The sequence below is a fragment of the Cynocephalus volans genome, chromosome 4 (assembly GCF_027409185.1).
Source record: "Cynocephalus volans isolate mCynVol1 chromosome 4, mCynVol1.pri, whole genome shotgun sequence".
Lineage (NCBI taxonomy): Eukaryota > Metazoa > Chordata > Mammalia > Dermoptera > Cynocephalidae > Cynocephalus > Cynocephalus volans.
In genome coordinates this window covers 34,384,598-34,400,003 of record NC_084463.1, presented here as the reverse complement: position 1 = coordinate 34,400,003, position 15,406 = coordinate 34,384,598, and the positions used below count along the sequence as shown (strand labels likewise).

The 15,406-nt window shown below is 39.5% G+C and overlaps 1 protein-coding gene and 2 pseudogenes across 1 annotated transcript in view; all 3 read right to left on the bottom strand.

Moving 5' to 3' along the window:
• The window catches only part of LOC134375210 (glutamine and serine-rich protein 1-like), an 824,919-nt gene that overhangs the window by 263,034 nt on the left and 546,479 nt on the right, over window positions 1-15,406 (bottom strand).
• LOC134374953 (activity-dependent neuroprotector homeobox protein 2-like) lies at window positions 6,850-10,136 on the bottom strand (annotated as a pseudogene).
• LOC134375215 (calmodulin-like) lies at window positions 14,914-15,355 on the bottom strand (annotated as a pseudogene).

Here is a 15,406-nt window from a genome sequence, read left to right as displayed (position 1 = left end):
AATTGATACCAATTCTCTACAAACTATTCCAAAAGATTGAAACATAGGCAATCTTCCCAAACTCATTCTATGAAGCAAACATCACCCTGATACCAAAACCAGGTAAAGATATGCCTAAAAAAGAAATCTACAGGCCAATATCCTTGATGAATATAGATGCAAAAATCCTCAGTAAAATACTAGCTAACAGAATACAGCAACACATACATAAAATTATACACCAACGATCAAGTTGGATTCATCTCAGTGATGCAAGGTAGGTTCAACATATGCAAATAAATAAATGTGATACACCATATCAATAAAATCAAATACAAGGACCATATGATCATCTCTATAGATGCTGAAAAAGCATTTGATAAAATTCAACAATCATTCATGATAAAGACTCTCTACAAGTTTGGTATAGGTGGAAAGTATCTCAACATAATTAAAGCCATTTGTGATCAACCCACTGCCAATATCATCCTGAATGGGGAAAAGCTGAAAGCTTTCCCCTTAAGAACATTAACTAGACAAGGATGCCCACTCTCACCACTCTATTCAATATAGTGTTGGAAGTACTAGCGATAGTAATCAGAGAAGAGAGGGAAATAAAGGGTATCCAGATTGGAAAAGATGAAGTCAAACTGTCCCTGTTTGCAGATGACATGATCCTATATATCAAACAGCCTAAAGACTCTACAAAAAAAATGCTGAGTTGATAAATTATTTCAATAAAGTTGCAGGATACAAAATCAACACACCAAAATCAGTAGCATTTCTATTCTGCAATAGTGAACATGCAGAAAAAGAAATCAAGAAAGCTTTCTCATTTACAATAGTCACCAAAAAAATAAAATACTTAAGAATAAAGTTAACCAAGGATGTGAAAAATCTATAATGAGAACTACAAACCACTGTTGAGAGAAATTAAAGAGGACACAAGAAGATGGAAAGATATTCCATGCTCTTAGACTGGTAGAATCAACATAGTGAAAATGTCCATACTACCCAAAGTGATATACAAATTCAATGCAATCCCCATCTAAATTCCAATGACATTTTTCTTAGAATGGAAGAAACTATCCAGACATTTACATGGAATAACAAAAGACCACACATAGCCAAAGCAATTCTGACCAAAAAAATAAAGGTGGAGGCATAGCACTACCTAAACTTAAACTATACTACAAAGCTATAATAACCAAAACAGCATGGTACTGGCATGAAAACAGACATGCTGATTAATGGAATAGAATAGAGAATCCAGAAATCAACCCACACACCTATAGCCATCTGATCTTTGAGAAAGGTGCCAAGCCTATACCCTGGGAAAGAGACTGCCTTTTCATTAAATGGTGCTAGAATAAGTGGATATCCATATGCAGGAGAATGAATCTAGTCCTATACCTCTCACCATATAGTAAAATCAACTCAAAATGGATTAAAGAATTAAATATACCCCCCAAAACAGTAAAACTTCTTAAAGAAAACATGTGAAACACTTCAGGAAGTAGGAATGATCACAGACTTCATGAATATGACCCCAAAAGCACGAGCAACCAAACGAAAAATAAATAAATGGGATTATATCAAACTAAAAAGCTTCTGCATGGCAAAAGAAACAATTAGCAGAGTTAAAAGTCAACCAACAGAGTGGGAGAAAATATTAGCAAAATATACATCTGACAAAGGATTAATATACCAAATGTAAAAGGAACTGAAACAACTTTACAAGAAAAAAACAAGTAACCCAATTAAAAAATGGGCAAAAGAACTGAATAGGCATTTTTCAAAGGAAGTTTGTGAATGGCCAACAGACATATGAAATAATGCTCAACATCACTCAGCATTTGGGAAATGAACATCAAAACCACACAGAGTTACCATCCCACCCCAATTAGGATGGCTAATATCCAAAAGACTGTGAACGATAAATGCTGGTGAGGTTGCAGAGTAAAAGGAACTCTCATACATTGTTGGTGGGACTGCAAAATGGTGCAGCCTCTATGAAAAATGGTATGGACGTTCCTCAAACATTTGCAGATAGATCTACCATATGACCCAGCTATCCCACTGCTGGAAATATATCCAGAGGAATGGAAATCATCAAGTCGAAGGTATACCTGTTCCCCAATGTTCATCGTAGCACTCTTTACAATAGCCAAGAGTTGGAACCAGCCCAAATGTCCATCATCAGATGAGTCGATACGGAAAATGTGGTACATCTACACAATGGAATACTACTGTTCTAAAAAAAAAAATAATGAAATACTGCCATTTGCCTCAATGCGGATGGACCTAGAAAGAATTATATCAAGTGAAATGGGTCAGGTACAGAAAGAGAAATATCACATGTTCTCACTTATTTGTGGGAGGTAAAAATAAATAAATACACAAATAAACTGGAGGGGGAGGGAAGAAGACACAACAATCAGAATTCCTTGAAGTTGATACAGCAAGCAAACAGATATGAGGTTGTTGTGAGGGAGGGGGAGGGAGGGAGGGAGGTTTTGGTAATGGGCCACAATAATCAATCAGATTGTATATTGACAAAATAAAATAATATTTAAAAAAACACACAAAAAAACAAAAACAAAAACAAAAAACAAAAACAAAACAAAGAAATAAACAAAAAATAAATAAATAAAACCTGAGCTGAACAAAAAGCATTCTTCAGAGAATCAGCAGCAAAGCAACAATTTAGTTCAACCACAGGGCTCAAGTGCTGATTCCCTTAGGAAGTTCAACCTTTTTTGAAGTAACCGAAGGACCACAAATTAGTTCCAGTGCAGAGTTTTAGTGGTGGAAACAGTTAATAATCCAACACAGAGACAAAGCTCTGATATTAGCTAGTAAAGTCCTAACACCACCAAAGAACACCTATAAAACCTAGAAGGACCTCAAGCCCCCCAGGCTCCTAAACCAGGAGCAGAGGAAGGCTGAGGGCCTCAGCCATGCCCGCCCAGTGTCTGTACCCAGCCCAGCAATGACCACTGAGCCACTGATGGAATAACCCTGGGCTCCTGGGCAGGGGCATTGAGGGCCAGTGGCCTCAGCCACACCCCCCAACATCCACATCCAGCTCAGTGACAACTGAGCTACCACCAGAAGTCCTCTGGGCTCCCCTGCTGGGATAAAGGGTGTGCCACAGGCCTCAACCATGCCTCTTTCTCCTTTCTCCTCTTCCAACCCTATACCCTCCCCCTTTCCCTCTCCCCCTCCTCCTCAACTGTTCTGCAACATCTTAGAATTTTAAAAATAATAATAATAAATTAATTAAAAAGTTAAAATAAACAGTTTGATATATTAATTAGAAAAAAAGAAATATTTTAACGTCAGTTGAAGCACTCCCATTTTATTTTTCAGCCTCCATTACCAGAGATAGACAGTAATTAACCACGATTTCATATTTTACTAGATATAAATCTGTAAGCAATATGTAGTAATATTTATACATCTTTAAATGTACAGATGTGATGAATTACATTAAAAGATTTCCAAATGTAAACCAACCTGCAACATTGGGATAAAGACTAATTGGACAAATATGTATTTTCAACTATTGTGATAGATTTGGTTTGCTAAAATTTTGTTGAAGATCATTGCATTAGTGTTCATAATTGTCAATGGCCTGTAATTTTTCTGTTTTACAAAAAATAAAATAAAAAAACCAGTGTTGCACTTGAATAGTCAAATGAAAATATAATTATTTTGCTTTTGTAAGATTTCTTTTTTATTTTGGAAAGGTTTAGAATGTTCTCTTTGTCTTTGATATTAAACTTTACAAATATGTCTCTGTGTAGATTTTTCTTAAAATACTGTAAGACCTGTGCACCATGCACAAATCCCACACACACCAGGATGGCTCACCTCACAAAGACCATGAGACAGAGACCATTGCAATCAGGCAACAGGAGTTTTATTCCAGCATGCTGGGGTCACTTAGTCTCCTGGACGGAAGCGACCCCGAGCTTTCAATACAAGCACCTTTTATACAGTTTTTCTGAACAGATCTTTGTGACAGGATGAGTTGTTGGTTATCTGTGGCACCTTTAGATTTACAGGTGGGCTTTAGCAGGCTGGTACCCCGATGAGGAACAGCGCATTTCTCAATCATTTATCTTCCCCAGGGTCTGGCCAGGTGGCCTTTAGATAAGGAACTAGTCAGTTCCTGGAACCAGGTGGGGGTCATTCCCTTCCTGGAATGTTTAGTGTGCTCGGGCCCACCTGACCTTTATATGGCCTCTTAGAAGCTGCTTTACTTAAAATGTTTTTAGCAAGCCTTTGTTACAAAACTGAGTATATTAAAGTTATATTTTTCTACAATTCCCCTACAATTTTCTACAATTCCCCTACGATTCCATGTTACATTTTAAGATGTAACTATACTCTTGCTTCACATATGGAAAAGTCTTGATTATTTTTTCAAGTATTTCCTCTTCTATATTTACTTGCATATTTACTTTTGGCAATGCTGTTGTGTTGAAGCCATTGGTCTTTTTTGTTTGTTTGTTTGGGTGGAGTAACAAATTTTAAAATAGACATTCTGGAAACAAAAGGTAAAAAAATAATAACAATAAAGTTCAACAAGGTCTCTTTCTGAATTTACAAAAGCGTACACTGACAATCACGGACCAGCTTCACAATTGCATCAAAAATGCACATTATAGTAATTACATGAAAATATTATGTTTAAAAAAACATATAGCAATATTATTATATTTCCCAGAGGCTGTCACATCCTCCAAATATTTCTGCTTAAAGATTGTTACACTTCTCACTGTGTAACAGAGGTGAAAAAAAAGATTTCTCAAAGCAACATGAATGCAATGAGAAGCCCAAGGGGACTGCGCTGTGAGGCACCCTCCCACAAGAATGCACTTACTCGCCACTCATAGAGAAAAGGGCAGTTTATTCACTCCCGCCGGCCAGCAACCATCCCTCAAAGAGGAACCAAGAAAGAACAGCTCCAGGCCTTGGTCTTGTGGGCTTTTAAAGGCAAAAACCACATCCCGTTGGCACACGGGTTTGTCCGGGTGCACAAAGCAAGCGAGGTAGCTAGGGTACAGAAGCCAAGAATGAGCCAGTAGAGCAATCAAGGATACAGATTTTCATTGTCTATGGTTCCTGTTCCCCTGTAATAGTTCACTGTGTATGGCTCTCATTTCTATGCAACAGTTTTTGTTTCTATAAGAAGGTCAACGGTTTCTCATGCAGAAGGGGCATAGTCTGCAGGTCAGACAGAGGGTAAAATGGAGTTACTTAGGTTAAGAAAGCAATTCTACAGAAGCAGATAGCGTACATTATGAGGGTAGAAGGAGCTCTATTTCAACTGCACCTCAGCAACTCCTCTGTTAGAAGGAGAAAACTGGGTACAGCCCTGATTCAAAGTTAGCTTCTGCTTTTCATTGTAAAGACAAGGAAGTTTCACAAGAAAAATCAGTTGATTCAATCATTTCAAAAGGACACAAAGACATGGGCAATTTGATAAAAGTTAACTATGGCTAAATATAGCAAACAGCTTGCCCTTAGCAAACATTTTTTCACATTTTTCCCTACAGCAATTCTTTAAAAATCTCTCAACAGGATTGGAATGTCAACCACCTGTTAGCTCTAAAATCATTAAAGTATACAATCCCATATCTAAACAGTGATTAGAGTTGATTAGATGAGCTGTTGCCTGGCTAGCTGTGAGCTTTTGTCCCTGGCTGGGGGCTTTTGCCCCATACATGCATTACCTAAAAACTCTATTCTGAAAATCAAATGAAAATCAAGATTTCTAACCCTCTGCAGAAGATATGCTATGTTCCTCTGCTGTGTATCTCCAGCAATAGGGTTTTCTGTATAATCTGGCTGGTTCCCATTACTTGTCCTGGTGCTTTGTTATTTTATACTGTGTGAAAAAAAAAAAAATGACATTTAACACCCAATGGACAGTGACACAATGGAGATTCTTTAGCAATTCTTTAGTATCCACACTCAGGGGCAAAAATTTTATTCCTGAGTATCATGGTCCTTCTCTCACACTAGTTTATGAGCAGTTACAAGGAGAGATTTTTGTGTGTGTGTTTTCTGTGTCTATTCTAAAAGCACTGAAGATGCATTGCCTTACTTTTGAATGGAGAAAGGGGGAAATTCTACACTGAAAAGTATTTCTGCACCTACAGAATTACTTTATTTGTAAAATAACTCTTAATTTTTGAAACACACACCAGGATTCAGATTTAGTACATTTTTAACAAATGAAAACATTTGTCTTTCTATGAGTTGTTATTTAAAAAAAAAAAAAAAAAGCTGTTAGGACAAAACTGAAAAAAAAAAATGCAACCAAAAGTATAATCTAATAAGCAATTAGCTTACAAAGAAGAAATCAGTGTAAATTAATGCAGTGTACCCGTAAGGAGCCATATCCACTGCTGGGATCTCTACCCACATTTGTAAGTATTTACTGTATCATTTGGGGCCACCTGTAAAGCTGAGGGAGATCGATGCTTTAACTTACAGCTAATCAGTATTTTGAAACCAGCAGCCATTTACTTAAATGAAAAAAACAAATAATAGATTTTAGTTTTTTATCTTATGATACTGACACTACTGGGAAAACAAGACAGGAATGAAATATCGAAAGTTTTAATTTAAGTGACAGAAAAAAAACCCCAAAACAATTGTTACAAATCAAACTGCAGGAAACAATACATCTGAGAGAACTATTCATTTCCTTATACAGAAGTCTTTCTGTGCAACTGAAATAAATCTAAAGAGCGGCATAAAGACCACTGAAATTGATTAATTCAACACAGTAAACATTTTTTTAAATCTTAATTGAAAAAACTATTACCTAGTACTTTACACTTATTATTTTTTTTACAAGTTTTGTGATTCATACTCAAAGTTCAATCTGTGTTTAATATTCTTAAGTTCAGAAACGTCAAAGCATAAAACTGCAGAAGGCTTGTGATTTTTTATTGCTTTTATGCAAATTTATCTTCTTTTTCCAAAAGATGAAGCCACATGAATTTTGCACACCCATAAGAGTGAAGAAAACAGTTCTATTTCTTTTTTACTTGGATATGGTTTCTTAAGGAAATAATCTCTAAGAAATTGCTTTTTTTTCTTCATAATAATGGTCTTCATATTTCTTAGGATCTAATGCTAAAATCTGAAGTGTCATCATTGAAAATTGTTCCCTCTGTCCTGCTTTCGTTCCTTTATATTTTAAAAGGCACAACACTTGTTAATTTTTCTGGATCTGGGGCTTGTAGGATGAAAATTTGCTTCTCCCCAACCCTCTGGTCGTCTTCCTCAAAGTGTCCATCAGGCAGCTTTCTGTTTACAGAAAAATGTATCAGTTCACCATTGACTACAACCAGTTCACTGTTTCAATAAAATCAGGCTGGATTTACAGGTCTAGGCTGCTGTCCTTAGGGGCACTTCTGTGATTCAGCAAGTGGGCAACGATGGCGGCCAGGGTCACTTTTCCAGGGTAAACTCCACAGCAGTGGATGCACTTGAAAGTGGGCAATTTCAGAATTGTATGGACTGTTGGCATGATGTGGTGAGTCTTCTTCAAATGCACTTTATATGTTTCAGTAGTCACAAAGGTGCCAGAGCAAATGGGGCAGGTCAACACTTGTTTCCTAGGGCTGCCAGGGGTGCTGAGGCCTCACCTTGACATACACAGGCACGAGTGACTTGGAGTGTATTCTAGCAAGTACGGCCAAGTAGACTTCCTATTGCCCAAGCTCCTCCTTTGACAATATGGTAATAAAATCAAGATGGGGAAATAGAAGGTTGCTAATAGCATTGATATCTAATTGAAAGCCTTTGCTACTATAATCCAGAGGTTACTTCTTCTTCCTGTGGTGCATAGTCCTAGTATGCTCTGAAAGACTTCTGATATTAAGAAAAGTACATGGACAGAACAGGCACTCCAAGGCATGCATTAGCGAGTGATGAATGAGCTCCTCCACTGAGACTCAGCACTCAAAAGAGAAACATAGAATTGTTTTCTCTCTCATTCACTTTTAAAATGGTGCACATGCTGCTAGTTTTTCAGGCTCAAGTTTTTCTCTAGACTTGGACTCACTGTGCTTATGAACCACTTCCATATGAACCTGGTAGACACTGGAAGAAAAGAACTCACTGTAAACTGGGCAGATTTTCCACTGATTGGCTTATCTGAGCACCTGAATCGCGTCTGCTGCAGAGGGAAGAGGCCTGAACAAACATGCTCTGAGCAGCCTTTACTTGCACTGGAGGCACGGGCATACTGGACATGGAGCTGGCCATCTGTGCTACTGTGCCTGAGGGCAAGAGCTGGATGCGCACCTGTGGAGCAGCAACAGTCGTGATGCCTCTGGTTGGCACAGTGCCACACACACTGGGGGCAGAATGTAGGTTGGAATCCCATTCACTTGCTTCTCTGTAGGGATGAGCTGCCCGACAATTGAGTCTGACAGTAGGAAAGTGGTGTTCTGAGAAGCTCCAGGTCTGACTGGCTGGTTCACAAGCAAAACGCTGGTGCTGATAGGCTGGTTGAGCTCCAGGACCCCATGCCTCACTGGCTGGCCCACAGGAAGAACTCCTGACATAACAGACTGACTGAGCTGAAGAATGCCTGAATTCACATCCTGGTTCACAGGGATGACACCTGAGGAGACTAGTTGGGAGAAAGAAGCCTAGATGGGACCAGCTCCCTAGAAGGGAGAACCTTCAATGGGACCGTCTGGCAGGGGGGAGAACCTGTGAGGGGTCCTTCTTGCCAACAGGGAGAATCCCGGTTTAGACCATCTGGCTAGAAGAGAGAAGCCCAGGAGTTGAAGTCTGACCAGGGATAAACCCAATAGGATACATCTGGCCTGCAGGAAGGACCCCTGACCGAACTGCCTAACTCACGTAAATCACCACTGGTGAAATGGCCTGCAGAACTCTGAAGGTGACAGAGGGACTGACAGCAAAGACAGCAGGCCCATCGGGTCTGTTTATGGGCCCAACAGGCTGGGTGAGGAGTAAAATCCCAGTGCAGATGGTCTGATTAATGGCTGGGACATCAGTTCCAGCAGACTTATTTATATGCCCAAATGGTGGACTTAAGGGCAACACAAGATTCACTGATTGATTAATTGGGACCCCATGAGAAAGAAAGGCTGAGGAGCTGAGGGCTGCAGAGTGATGTTCCTCTGGCCCACTGGCAGAGAACTAGGGAGGAGAATCACAAGGGACTGGACAATAGCAGGTGGAGAATAGGTGAGGCTCCCAGAAGTACCCAGAGCTGCAGTCTAGGGCTGCAATAGCTGGGTTGGCTTGGACTATTCTGTGGCAAGGCAGCAAGGAAAGATGAAAGCAGGTCGGTGGGACTGGGATGCCCAGAGCACTACTCTCGTGTGGCATGGCCAAAAGTGTGGCTGGTTTTGGAGCAATATGCATTTGCTTTAAAAGTCCAGTCCTCTTAATATGTTCTGAAATCACAGATCTAAGCTTGTTCTCCAAATCCCTATGTCCTGTGTCATGGTATGACACATTAAAGCATCCTGGCTATTGGCATTGGCACTGCATTTTTTTACAATAATATTTGTCAGATGGTAGGATCCTCTCACATGGAAAGAGTATCATTAGTTCTGGTTTGCTCATCCATCTCCTCACTTCGCAGGCCAAAGTAGGAGTTAATCAGGTAGTGAAAATGGGCTACCAGCAGGTCCTTCTTCACGCTCTCGCACTAAGTGTTAGAAAAGTTTCATTTTAAATATGTAAAACTTATCATATCACTACTAGATGATTTAGTTTCTCTTAAAATGTATGTAGGTCTGGACTTTCCTAACAGATGCGTGGAACATTCTGACGTGCTTTCCCACAACTTTGGCTTGAGGTGGGGCTGACTTGGCTTCCTGCGACAAATCGAGAGCCATTTTCTCTCCCTGGTCGCTGAGGGGAGGGAACGCGGTCGCCAGGACTGCGCCAGCGCTGAGGCGGGGTCCGGACGCGCGGGGCGGGACGGAGGCGTCCCCTGGGCTTGGGCCGCTGCCAGGGACACGGCGTAGCTCGGCGGAGGGCGCGGCGGCCGGAAGCGGCGTTTCTGGAAAGCTGAGGATAGGGACACCTCCCGGCCCCGTGGCCATCCGCCAACGCCAGCCGCCGTGAGAATCCTGGGGCATTCTCAGGGTGCCGGATCGTAGCTCCAAGGGAGTCGGTCGTCCCGCGACGCGCCGAGGCCGCGCAGTCCGCCGCTGTCACGTGGGGGCAGGGCCACCACCGGGGGAGGGGGACGGAGAGGGGAGGGGTCAGAGGGCGGAGGCGAGGGTGGGCAGAGAGAGAAGGGCATGGGGGGTGTCCTGGAGGAGCGGGTGGAAGGGGAGAGATGGACAGAGGGGCCTCCGGTGGGAGCGCGGGGTGGAGGAGGGGCGAGGGGGCAGGTGCCGGAGGGCTGCGGCCCAAAGTCGTCGGGGTGAGGCGGGAGAGCACGGCCCGCGGCTACGAATGACGTCCAGGAAACACCCTCCCTGCGGCCTGGGCCGGCTGTCCCTGGACGCCTCTTCCCGGAGGAGCCTTGAACGACGGTAGATGGAGGGCAGGAACACAGGGTCGCGCCTACACCTGCCCTGTTCTCACCACCAGCCCAGCACCTAAAGAAAGGAAAAAAAAAAAAAATCAAATTCGTGTTGAAAATCTTGACAGTTTCAGAAAGGCACGAAAAAATGTGAGAGTCATTCTTGTGGATATTGGACTTGACAGCTGCAGGGAGATTAAACGACCTTCAGGGCTTCAATCCAGGAGATAAGTACTTCTATAATACAGTACGGGGACATGTGTCTCAAGGAAATCTTCTGGAAAGAAACTGAGATATCGAACAAAGCCATACCATTGTAGCCTCTGTACATACTTGACAGAGGTGCTTCCGTCATTCAAAAATCATTTCCATCATTACCACGTAGGTGATATTGACCAAGAACTGGTGATGCCCTGCCCGAAGTGTGTGGAAGCCCTGACTTACATCTGAATGTTGTCTGGGAGGGTTCTACCTGTCAGTTCAGCAGAGTAGTAGGATAATCAGTAACTACTTACATCGGGTCTACTAATAAACACTTTTTTGTCTGTTTGTTTTCTTCTTTTTTAACATTTACATTTTTATTTAGTATTTCCACTTGCTGATCCTTATATATTTTTTCCTTTACTATGAAATCCTCATTTTGAGATTATAATTAGATATATTAAATATTAATGCACAAATTATAATTTTCATCTGACATCACACTTTTATTTTGTTCTGTTTTACTTCACTGACAGTTTGTTTTTCTCAGACAACTCATATTACCCTAGAAATATTAACTACCTTTCCTGTAAAAGTATTTGTGTGACTGATTATTAAATACAAGCCCTGATTTATGCCCCTTGGTAAATATGCCTTTGGTCATATCCTACAATTTTGAGAAGTAGTTTTCTCCTTTTATTTTTATGTCTTGATCTCTCTCTATCCTTCTAACGACATAGTGAGATGGAAGTCTATTTAATAGTTTCTAAATACAAAATTCTTGTTTATTTTTCTCTTTAAAATATTCTATTTCTTCCAATTTATTTATGGTGCCCTAAAAGAAGGCCACTTAATAAATTGTATATTTGAAAAAAAGTGAGTGCACAAATGCAGTTGAGTTATTAAAATATATTCTTCACTTTTGCATACTTAATCTTTTGAATTTCCACCTACATTATGTTATGACTGTTATATTATGAAGAGAAAGTTGAAAGACTTTTACAGTAAACCCCTATATACTTATGCCCTAGGTTTTACGATTAACATTTTGTTGCATTTACTTTATAACCTCTCTATGCATTTGTCAATGCCTTTGTCTAACCATCAATCCATCTTACTGTTTTTTATACATTTCTTTTTATTTATTAATTTATTATTTTTTTTTAAACACAATTGAGGGCCGGCCCCTGGCTCACTTGGGAGAGTGTGGTGCTGGTAGCCCCGAGGCCGCGGGTTCGGATCCTATATAGGGATGGCTGGTGCACTCACTGGCTGAGCGTGGTGCAAACGACGCTTAGCTGAGGGTTGCAATCCCCTTACCGGTCAGAAAAAAAAAAAAAAAGAAAGAAACATAATTGATTGCACGTGTGTGTGGGGTACCACGTTGAATATCAATACCTGTGTGCAATATGTGATGCTTAAATCAAGATAATTATATACACCTTAACAAAATGTAATCATTTTTCGTGACCCTTTATAAATTTCTTGCTAAACACCTCTCCTCCTCCCCTTTCCCACCTCTGGTAACCTCAGTTTTGTTCTCTCCTTTTGAAACTTTAATATATAATTGTGATTGTTTCTTTTTTATTTTATTTGTTTATCATTATTTTTTAATCTCTCACTTAAGAGTGAAAACGTGGTATTTCTTTTTCTGTGCTTAGTTTATTTCACTTAACATGATTTTCTCTACATACATCCATGTTGCTGCGAATGGCAGAATTCTGTTTTATGGCACAGTAGTTAGTATTCCACTGAGTATATATATCACGTTTTCTTTATCCAGTTATCTATCAGTGGGCGTTTAGATTGGTTCCAACTCTTAGCTATTGTAAATAGAGCTGCAGTAAACATGGCAGTGCAGGTATCCGTTTGACATGATGATTTCCTTCCCACTGGATATATGACCAGCAGTGGGATTGCAGGATCATATGGTAGTTCCATCTGTATTATTTGATGAAACTCCATACTGTTTTCCAGAAGGGCTTCATTGATTTACAATCCCATCAACAGTGTGGGAACATTCCCCTTTCTTCCCATCCTTGCCAGAATTTGTTATTCACTGTCTTTTTGATAAAAGCCAGTCTAACTGGGGTGAGAGGATATCACAATGTGGTTTTTATTTGCATTTCCCTGATGCTTAGTAATGTTGAGGATTTTTTTTTTCATGTGTTTGTTGGCCATTTGTATATCTTCCTTTCAGAAATGCCTATTTAGCTCCTTTGCCCATTTTTAAATTGGGTTACTTTTTAATTTTTTTTTACTGTAAAATTGTTTGAGTTCCTTACATATTCTGGATATTAATCCCTTGTTGGATGCATGGTTTGCAAATATTTTCTCTAATTCTGTAGGTTGGCTTTTCACTCTGTTAATTGTTTCTTTTGCTGTTCAAAAGCTTTTTAGGTTGATATAATCCTATTTATTTATTTTTTCTTTTGTTACCTGCCTTTTGGGGGTCATATTCATAAAGTCTTTGCCCGGTCCTATTTCCTGAAGTGTTTCCTCTATGTTTGCTTTTAGGAGTTTTATAGTTTCAGGTCTTATATTTAAGTCCTTAATCCATTTTGAGTTAATTTTGGTATGTGGCTAGAGGTACAGGTCTAGTTTCATTCTTCTACTTATGGATGCCCAGTTTTCCCAGCACCATTTATTGAAGAGACAATATTTCCCCATTATGTGTTCTTGATACCTTTGTTGAAGGTCAGTTGGATGTAAGTGTGTAGGTTGATTTCTGTGCTCTGTACTCTGTTCCATTGGTATGAGTGTCTGTTTTTTTGCCAGTACTGTGCTGTTTTGGTTACTATAGCTTTGTAGTAAAATTTGAGATCAGGTAGTGTAATTCCTCTGGCTTTATTTTATTTATTTATTTTTGCTCAGGATTGCTTTGACTATTTGGGTATTTGCTTTTGGCTATTGTTCCATGTGAATGTTAGGATTTTTTTTTTCCATTCTGTGAATAATGTCATTGGTATTTTGACAGGGATTGCATTGAATCTGTAGATCACTTTGTGTAGTATGAGATTTTTCACAATGTTGATTCTTCCAATCCAAGAGCATAGAATGCCTTTCCACCTTTCTGTGTCCTCTTTAATTTTTTTCAGTAGTGATTTGTAGTTCTCTTTGTAGAGATCTTTCACCTCCTTGGCTAAATTGATTCCTAGGGATTTTATTTATTTATTTATTTATTTATTTATTTTTGGTGATTATTGTAGATGAGCTTGATTTCTTGATATCTTTTTCTGTTAGCTCATTTTTGGAATATAAAAATGCTACTGATTTTTGCATGTTGGTTTTGTATCTTGCAACTTTACTTAAATCAATTATCAGCTCTAAGAGTCTTTTGGTAGAGTCTTTTGGTTTTTCTATACAGGATTGTGTCATCTGCAAACGGGGACAGTTTGATTTTGTGTTTTCCAGTCTGAATAACTTAGATTTCTTTCTCTTGCCTCATTGCTCTGGCTAGTAGTTCAAATGCTATGTTAAATAGGAGTGGTGAGAGTGGGCATCCTTGTCTTGCTGCTGTTCTTAAGGGAAAGGCTTTTAGCTTTTCCCTATTCTGGATTATTTGATTGGTGGATTTATTGAGTCTGGCTTTAATTGTGTTGAGACATTTTCCTTCTATACCTAATTTCCTAAGGGTCTTTATCATGAAGTGATGTTGAATTTTGTCAAATGCTTTTTCTGCATCTATTGAGCTAATCATATGGTTTTTGTCCTTGATTTTGTTGATGTGGTGTATCACATTTATTGACCTGTGTATGTTCAACCATTCTTACATTCCTGGGATGAATCCCACTTGATCATGGTACATCATTTTTTTGATGTGTTCCTGTAGTCTCTGTTTGCTAATATTTTGTTGAGGATTTTTGTATCTATGTTCATCAAAGACATTGGATTAATCATCAGCAAATGGAACCTTAAGGAATCCACTAAGTGCTTAGTTATCAATAAGGTAGTTCAAGTATTGTGAAATTTATGTGATCTTTAGGGGACAGGACCACCAAACAGTACATGCAGATTTTGCATGTGTGTGGACCAAAGACACTTTTGACATTCAGTTTTGCTATATATAAACAGAATGTGTAAAAACTTTTTTCTTTCTTTTCTTCTTTTTTCTTCTTTTACAAGAGGTAAGTAAAAGATTTAATTTGATTCTTTTGGGGGGGAAAGGAGTTGAAAGTAGGTCTTCATTTTGCAGTCGTTATCTGTATGAATTAGTCATAGTTGACTTGTACGTCTCCATCAATATCTGCTTCTCTGATCATTTCATCTGTTTCTTTATCTGCTAGATTTTCTCCTAAGTTTGTGACGTGGTTCTGCTGGGCTGATGTAACCATTGCCATCCTTGTCAAGGATTGAGAATGCCTCATGGATTTCTCTTTCACTATCCATATCTTTCATTTTTCGAGCCATCATAGGCAACAATTCTGGGAAGTCAGAGGTTCCATTATGATCTGCATCCACTTTGTTGATCATATCGCACAATTTGGCTTCTGTTGGATTCTGGCCCAGTGACTTCACAACAGTTCCAAGTTCCTTTGTTGTGATGATGCCATCACCATCTTTATTAAATAGGGATAAAACTTCCTTGAATTCAGCAGTCTGTTCTTTGGTCAGTTGATCAGCCATGGTGGGAGCAAAAGGAAGAAAAACAGAAAATAAGGATGGCTGCACCAGTGC